A 9,145-nucleotide genomic window follows, 5' to 3' on the forward strand; every position below is an offset into this window, starting at 1 on the left:
GATAACACAGTGGAAAGGGACTGTGCTGGATCAGGTGCCAGTAAACCCCTCCCTGTACCTGGTTAAATATGATGGGATTGACTCTGTGCATGCTGTGGAACTTCACAAAGATAAGAGGGTATTGTCCCTAAAAGTTCTCGCCAAGAGGGTGGCATCATCCCGAGTCACTGATTCCAGCTTTGCTGATGCCATAGTGGGCAAAGCAGTTAAACATTTATTTGAGGGTGAGCATGGCTCTAAGGAAGAGTGGAGGGGGATGGTCCTGAGCCAAGCGCCTATCTTGGATAACAGCTTTTATATTACTTACGAGAGAGATCCCATATTATACACGTACCAGCTTCTGGATGACTTTAAAGANGGTGACCTACAAATCATGGAGGGGTTCAGTGAACCCCTCCTTTAGACATCGACCTGGAGCTTGTGGATGGCCTGATAGGAAAACACGTGGAATTAACAAATGATGACGGCTCCAAGAGGTTTGGCCTGATCATTTACCAGATTGAAACCAAACCTAGAGTGTATCTCATCAAGTATGAAGATGATGTCTGTATACATGTCACTCACTTGGAGAAAGAGTTCTAATTATTTATCATGGCATTGCCACAGCTGTAGAAATAAAGTTAAAGTAATTTCTTTGGAAATGAAGTTGTAATTTCTAGATGGGCTCAGGTTGCTGATCTTCAGTGGGTCCTGGGCTCAATGCAGGCATACCAGTTGTCCTGAAGAATGCAGGCTTCTGTGGGTATGGCATGCTGCCTGAAGCACTTTGTTGGGTGTGCTTGGTGGGTAGAAAATGGACGGATGGAGCAGCTGTCAATTCAGCCTGTGAGAAAAGTGAGCTAGTATCATAAGCAGTCATCTAAAAATGGAATGGGACATAGCTGGTCTGGTCTTGGACTGGGGGTGGGTGGAGGAGCAGAAACTGGAAATGGATGGTAGAGGAGGGGGCAGAAGGAGATGAATGCCCAAAGAGAGGTGGAAGGAAGCCAAAGAGAGAGGGGTGGCAGAGAGAGGCTTCCTGGAAGAGGGACAGAGTAAAGAAAGAAATATAGATTGGAACGGGAGGGGTGGAAGCAGAGTGAGGCATGGTGGCACCTTCTGGCTTAAAGGAAAATTAAGGAATTCAGGAAGAAGGATGCACACAGCAGTGTAAAAGAGGTATACAGCAAGGGTGAGAGCCATTCAGAGAGGACCCTGAGGCGAGGCCCAAGGATCTGGGAGTCCAGAAGGAAGGATGCATACCTAGTGATTGAGACATTAAAGAGATACCCCTGGGAGGAGCAATTCCAAGAAGAAAGGCTGTCTCTGAGTGGTGAGAGATAAGGTGGCATGGTGGGTCGTTTTGAGGAATGGGGAGAACGAAGGCCCAGGGAAAAAATGGCCTTGTGAGGGCATGCAGGTGCATTGAATGTACACTAAAGGCCATTTCAACAGGGACTACTTTGACAGTTTCAACCACAAATCAACATTACATTTATCTCAGGCCTTTCTTTTTTCAGAGTCTGTGATAGCCAGCAGCCTGAAAAAGCTAGTGAGAGTTCCTAGCTTGCTCTGGGCAAAGGGCAAGTATTTTTTCAGAAATGGACCCTTAGTGGATCCAGGAATAGCAGTCTTGTCACTGTCCTTTTGCTGCTGGAATTGTCCTTCCTTTCCTGGGGGGAGGGGACGTCTGCTGATTGTGCCTCAAGTCTCCATGATATAGAGAGAACTTGCCTGTCCATGTTCTGTCACAGCTGCCTGAAGCCACAGGTGGCTCCATTCCTTGCCCAGGCAAAGGGAAGCTGCCCTTTCTGGTTAGACTCCCTACAAAACCTATGGCTCCTGACACCTTCTAGGTANCTCTTATTCAAACAAGTTTTCCCTTTCTTCTAAAATTGAGAGCTAACCCCGAAGGAAATGTGTGTACCTTTCTGAATTGGAAATGGGTTCTTTGGACAGTCAGTTGTGTTGCATGGTGTTTGGCTAAGGCAAACACATAAAAGAACATTTCACTGAAGCAGACACAGGTGAAAAGGTGTTCTGCTAAACAAGCACGTGAAAAGATGATGTGTGATGAGGGACTCTTCACTAATGAAATATGTGTGTTGGACTGCCTTACACTTTATAGTTAGACTTTATTGGGACTCTGGGGAGAAACTCACTGGAGAACTTCTGGTGGTGGCCTTTGGTTTCTTACCACTTCTGAGGAATCCAGCTGATTGTCAGAGTGATGTCAGCTGAAGGAGACTCATGATGACACAAGACACATGCTGTGGCAAGGCCCATAGACATGTGATGTTTGGAGGAATTGTAAGAAGGGATAGATGAACAGTGAAGGTGGCTGAGTTTGGCTTACTTGCATAGCTAAATACTTCTTGATCTTGTGCCTTTGCTGATGGTATTTTCTTGAGAGAGGCACAGTGGGGAACTTTTCTTGGGGTTCTCTTGGCCCTGGTCCCTCTTGATGACTCATGCCAAGGCTGAGGCCTGGCTCTTTCTGGTAGTTAGTGTCACTGATACTGATTCAGGTTTGCTAGCCCAACTCTATAGAACTGGACTATTGGTGTATCCATGAAGTGTTTGGGTGTAGATTGAGGTGCAGTTGCTGACTTGTGAACTGATCTACTGATTTCCAGAAAATATAGATGGAAGTTGCTCCAAAGAACTATTCCTAAACAGTTCCACTTCCCCTGTATCCCTTTTTTTCTGCTACCTCTGGTGGGTGGTGGGCAAAAAGGGAGCTCAAACCATTTAGGAACCATCATTAAAAGCAGGCTCTTAAAAACATTAAAATTATACCTCTCTTTTGCGGAAGGGTTCTATAAATACAAAAGGGATTTGGATGTGAACCGAGGCTTTGTCCAACTAATTCCATTGACTGTATACTGCTGATTGGAAAGGTGTGCTTCCTGGGAAGAAGACTTGTCAATGTCAGCCAAGTGCCTCAGTGCTCTGCCATATATATATATATATATATATATATATATATATATATATTCATGTGGAGTCCAGGGCATGAGTCTCTGTCCTCATGCTTTCTTTGTTTTCCTTTCCCATGCTTCCAAAGCCCCTCTGAGGATTCTGTGAGTGTGTTCTCTTTCCTCTTTTAGCAAACTTTGTTATTGCCTCATAAAAGAAGAGCATTTCTTGTTCCTGCTGCTGAGTTCTTCCCAAGGCCACACATGGAAGAAGCAAGGGTCTTCCAGACATTGAAAGAAGGTGTCAAATCTTGTTGATGCTCACTGCCTACAAAGCATTGACTCAATTCAAGTTCATTGCATCAAAAATGACACAAGATCAGCACACCTCACCATGGCAGCTTTAGTTTTCTTTTCTACATCATGTGTTTTTGCTAAACCAACACCAGTGTTTTGTTGTATTTAGCATCCAATTTGACTTTTTAAATTTTAATTTTATTTATTTTTCAAGTATTCACTTTCCTTCCTTCTCCCTACCCACCCTCATGGTCCCTCCCTACCTCCCACAATTTTCCCACTTACCTTTCTCCTCTGAGTGACTGGGGGCCCATTGCCTATCCCTCTATCCTGGTACTTCAAGTCTCTGGGAGGCTATGTGCATCCTCTCCTACTAAGGCCAAACGAGGCATCTCAACTAGAAAAACGAAAACCCATGGACAGGCAAGAGATTTGTGAATAGGTCCAGATCCAGTTGTTTTTGACCCACATGAAGGTCAAACTGCACGTCTGCTAGATATATGTGGGAAGGCCTAGGTTCAGCCCGTATATGTTCTTTGGTTGGTGGTTCAGACTCCATGATCCTCAAGGGTGCAGGTTACTCGATTCTGTTGTCCTTCTTAGGGAGTGTCTATACCCTTTGGCCCACAATCCTTTCCCATATAAATCCATGAGAGTCCCCAANCTCCATTCATTGTTTGGCTGTGGGTGTCTGTATCTGTCTTAGTAAGCTGCTGGTGGAGCCTCTCAGAGGACACCACGCACCTGTCATGTATGTGTATCCTTTTACTGCTTGTGGACGTTGTACATCGTGGTGCGCACTAGGCTCCGCACCACGATGTACAACGTCCACAAGCAGAGTGCTTCTTGGCCATTTGAGATTTCTCTTTTGAGAATTTTCTGTTTAGCTCTGCACTCCATATTTTAATTGAGTTATTTGATTATTTGCTGCTTGTGGACGTTGTACATCGTGGTGCGCACTAGGCTCCGCACCACGATGTACAACGTCCACAAGCAGCTAAGGACTTTGACCATTTCTTTAAGTGCTTCTTGGCCATTTGAGATTTCTCTTTTGAGAATTTTCTGTTTAGCTCTGCACTCCATATTTTAATTGAGTTATTTGGTTATTTGTGAATGTGGATATTAGTCCTCTGTCAGATGTAGGGTTGGTGTAGGCCCTTTCCCCATCTATAGGCTTCCAATTTGCCATTTGACACAGTCCTTTGCCTTATAAAAGCTTTTCGGTTTCATAAGGTCCCGTTTATCAATATTTGATTTTAGAGCCTGAGCCATTGGTATGCTGTTCAGGCTATTGTCTTCTGCAAAAATGCATTCAAAGACCTTTTACATTCTGTTCTATAAGATTTAGTGCATCCTGTTTTATTTTTATTTATTTATTTATTTGGGGGGGGTTGAGACAGGGTTTCTCTGTGTAGCCCTGGCTGTCCTGGAACTCACTTTGTAGACCAGGCTGTCCTCGAACTCAGAAATCTGCCTGTCTCTGCCTCCCGAGTGCTGGGATTAAAGGAGTGCACCACCACACCTGGCGGGGCATCCTGTTTTATGTTCAGGTATTTGATCCACTTGAATTTGAGTTTTGTGCAAAGTTATAAATATGGATCAGAGCCAGGGCGTGGTGACACATGCCTTTAATCACGGCACTTGGGAGGCAGAGGTAGGCAGATTTCTGAGTTCCAAGCCAGCCTGGTCTACAAAGTGAGTTCCAGGACAGACAAGGCTACACAGAGAAACCCTATCTCGAAAAACCCCTCAAAATAACAAACAAACTAACTAACTAACTAACTAACTAAATAAATAAATAAATAAGGATCAATTTTCATTCTACAGGTAGACCAGGATCATTTTTACCAGTTTGTTTTATGTTTCTGTTGCTTTGTTTTCTCTCTCTTTTTTTCTTTTTTGTTTTTGTAAAAATATATTTATTTATGTTATGTATATGCGTACACCATTGCTCTCTTCAGACACACCAGAAGAGGGCATCAAATCTCAATACAGATGATTATAAGCCACCATGTGGTTGCTGGGAAATTAACTCAGGACATCTGGAAGAGCAGTTGGTGCTCTTAACTGCTGAGCCATCTCTCCAGCTACCTAAATTTGTTTCTCAGCTGTAGTAGTTCTATGGTGGAATATTGGGGGTTACTTATATATACTGTCATATCATCTGAAAATAGTGATACTTGGCCTTAGTCCTTTCCAATTTGTATCCCCTTGATTTCCTTTCATTGTCTACTTGCTCTAGCTAGAATTTTGAGTACTGTTTTGAATAGATAAGAAAAGAGTGAGCAACCTTGTCTTGTCCCTGGCTTTAGTGTTATTGCTTTAGTTTCTCTCCATTTAATTTCATGTTGCCTGTTTATTAGCAGTATATTGCTTTTATTATGTTTATAAATGTTCCTTGTACTCCTGATCTTTCCAAGACTTTTAACATGAATGGGTGTTACATTTTATTGAAGGCTGTTTCAGCATCTAATGAGATGCTCATGTGGTTTCTTTCCTTGCGTTTGTTTATATAGTATATTATGTTGAAGGAGTTGCATATACTGAACAATCCCTGTATCCTTGGGATGAAACCCATTTGATCATGGTGAATAAAGGTTTTGATGTATTCTTAGATTCAGTTTACAAGAATTTTGTTGAGTATCTTTGCATCAATATCTGTCCCGTCCAGCAGGACCCAGTTATGTGCGGGTGCGAGGGGGACTGCAAACCTGGAAGAGAAATGAGCAAGAAAGAAGAGCAGAGACCAGGGAGGATTCCTGTCAATGACTCAGTTTATTAGTCTGAAACACCAGGTTATGAGCACACAGCAGGGGGAAATAGGGAGGGGCTCATGGGAAATTAACAAAGAACAAAGAAGTGGGCATCTGAGGACATGAAGGTCGAATTCAGACTGCAGGCAGGAGGCACTCTGAGTCTTATGTCTGGAATGTAGATTCCTCCTTAACTGTCCTTGGTGTCAGGCTGGGCTCAGCACATAACTCATGTCCTTAGAAGTCTTGGGAGTCAGGAAGAGATAAGGAAGAAGGGACTATAATTAAGTCTTTTAGGGTCTTTGGTGCCAGTATGAGATAGGGAGGAGGAGACGACTGGCTCCTCAACACAAGGCCATTTGGCTTATTAGGGTGGGAAGCTGTGAAAGGGTTACTTTCTCATGGTATGGTCTCCAACAAATATCCATAGGCAAGATTGGTCTGAAGTTCTCTCTCTTTGTTGGGTCTTTGTGTGATTTTAGGCATCAGAGTAATTGTGGCTTCATAGAATGAGATAGGCAGTGTGTCATGGCCCCATTTGATGAGGGTCCAACATCTTTCAATATATGTTTTTGCTTTCTGAGATGAGATAAGTGGGGAGTTCACAGTTGACCTCAAAAGTCTACGGAATTAAACAGTATTTTAAGTATTTACTCCATAAACTATAATCCACTTAAAATTGGGCTTTGACATGGTGTTCAATTTACTAACTGTGCCAAGTGAAATCATATTTTCTCTAGCCACAAATTATGTATCATCATTGTCCAATAAAATTCATATTTCAATAAATCATATCTGTCAATATTTTTCTCCATTAATAAGGTTGAGAAGAGTTGGGCATACAATAAACCTTTAAGTGTTTTTCCCAAGGTGGTTTACAGTTATCCTCTGCATGTGGAAGAAAATACAGAAGGCAGGTAGTCCAATTTGTGTTTTGACAATTATAAAAGAGATATTTGACCTCCATCTTTTGTGATTAGTGTGTCTGTATCTCAAATAGTTATAAACATGTAAAATGCATTCTATTTTCCTTTGAAACTCAACTATGGCTTCATGTTGAACTATGTTGCAATTCAATCAGAGAGGTAAGACATAAGAGTAATAGCCTTCCATAGATAACCCTGCTTCTCTAAGGCAATAGAAAATATTAAGAGATGTATGGTGGCCGGTTGTTAAAAAGAAAAGAAGTCTTTGCACTGGCTGGGGTAGTTTGAATGAAAATGGCCCTTATAGGCTCATAGAGAATGGCACAATAAGGAGGTGTGGCCTTGTTGGACTAGGTGTGTCACTGGCTTTGAAGTTTCAAATGCTTGAGCTAGGACCAGTGCCATTCATTCTTCCTGCTGCCTGCCAATCTGGATGTAGAACTCTCACTACTTCTCCAGCACCTGTGCCTGTGTTCCAGCATGCTTCCCACCATGATGACAATGGAGTAACCCTCTGAACCAGTAAGCCAGCCCCTATTAATTGCCTTCTTTTATGAGACTTAGCATTGGTTGCATGATCATGATGTCTCTTCAGAGCAATAGAAACCCTAATTCATTGATGCCTGCCTGGTATCTGCCTCCAGTAATGCCAAGAAAAAGAAAACTCTGAACATATCTGTTTAATCCTAATACATCCACAAAGTAAGATTTATTGACTGTGTGCTTACCAATAAATGTTAGTCTAAATAGACCTTTCCATTTTTATCAGTTTAGCTTGGAATGTAGGGAATAGCGTGATGCATTGCATACACACATTGAACATTTCCTGTATACAAGGATCTCTAATTTACTCTGATAGAATTCAAGTATAAGCCTTATATTGTACATAAAGCCATTTGAAAAGTGAAATGTGACAAACGTTAGATTCACTACCCACTGGTGCATTACCAAAAACCCATTTCTTAACTCTCAGCCATTCTAACATAAATTCCCTAGAGAGTTTCAAAGCAGCTAAAACATAAAACAAACAAAAAAAATATTGTCGTTTTCCTATCACTTTCTCATTATCCATTGGGCATTTCATCAGCAGCAGATAACGAAATCTGGAAAGTAAAACCTGAAACTGTGATCTACAGTTTTCCTTAGGAGTCCATCTGAAGAAAATCATTAAAAGATCCAGAAAACTGAGAATAATCCCATTAGAGTGCACACAGTAATTAATAGAAAATTGCATGACATACTTGGGAGATACACAAGAAATACAACTAATTTTAACCCCAATCAATAGCAAAACATCAGTCTAAGATGTAATTATATACTTCATTAATAAATATATTAGCCTAATAATAAAACAGTTGTTAAACAAGTTAAGTGTTTCTAATGTGATCCTATTTAAATATAATAAGCTTACCTACATCAAATGCCAAAATATTTCCTTCTCTCACTCAAGGTAAAGGCAAAATTCCCCTGTAGAGTTTGTAACCTGCAGAGTTTTGAGCTTTCTGACTCCACTATGACTTCTAGAAAATCACCTCACACAGTTCTCTGCCTCCCTCCATCAGTTTCAGCCATGCCTCTATCCCATCTGCTTCTCCTCATGCATGCAACGTCTTCTCTGACCACTAAGCCTCAGCAACTGTCATCACATTAGCTGGAATGCATATTCCTCTTGACTGCTGCTGGAGACCACACTCTACCTGCATGTTTTCATTCCAAACCCAAAGGTTCCTTGATACGTTTCCTGGCTACTCTGACTCTCTGAAAAGAAAGACACGGACAATGGCCTCAATCGCCCAATGAAATGGTCAAATGGAAAAATGTCCTTGATAATAAATGGTATGGCCCGGATCCTATATTAGTTAGATCCTGGGGAGCTATTTGTGTTTTTCTGCAGGGTGAAGAAAATCCACTTTGGGTTCCGACACGACTGACAAGGACTGTGAAAGATCAATATGAATCCCAAGATGATCCTGCTCCTGATGATTGAGACCAGGATAAGTATACCTTTGTGGGCCATAGTAAGATCATGGCCAGTACCTTTACCGGTACATTCCAATTCTTCTACCAAGCCTTTGTTTTTTGCAAAGGAATGCTTTTTGGATGTGCCTTATGCATGACCAACTCCTCAAGAGCCACGGGTGTATAAGAGTACTAGTTTTCATGTAAATTATACACTATGCTTTGTGCATAATGTGGATAAACCTTTTACACCCTGTATATTTTTTTAAAGAAAAAGATTATCTCTAATTGGGCAGATCAAATTAATACTGCT

The 9,145-nt window shown here is 41.6% G+C and overlaps 1 pseudogene; it reads left to right on the forward strand.

Annotated features, from left to right (window-relative positions):
- The first annotated feature begins 4 nt into the window (after positions 1 to 4).
- On the forward strand, positions 5 to 582 carry LOC110289097 (annotated as a pseudogene).
- Positions 583 to 9,145: the final 8,563 nt, after the last annotated feature.

The sequence above is a fragment of the Mus caroli genome, unplaced genomic scaffold, assembly GCF_900094665.2.
Source record: "Mus caroli unplaced genomic scaffold, CAROLI_EIJ_v1.1 scaffold_13249_1, whole genome shotgun sequence".
Classification (NCBI taxonomy): Eukaryota; Metazoa; Chordata; class Mammalia; order Rodentia; family Muridae; genus Mus; species Mus caroli.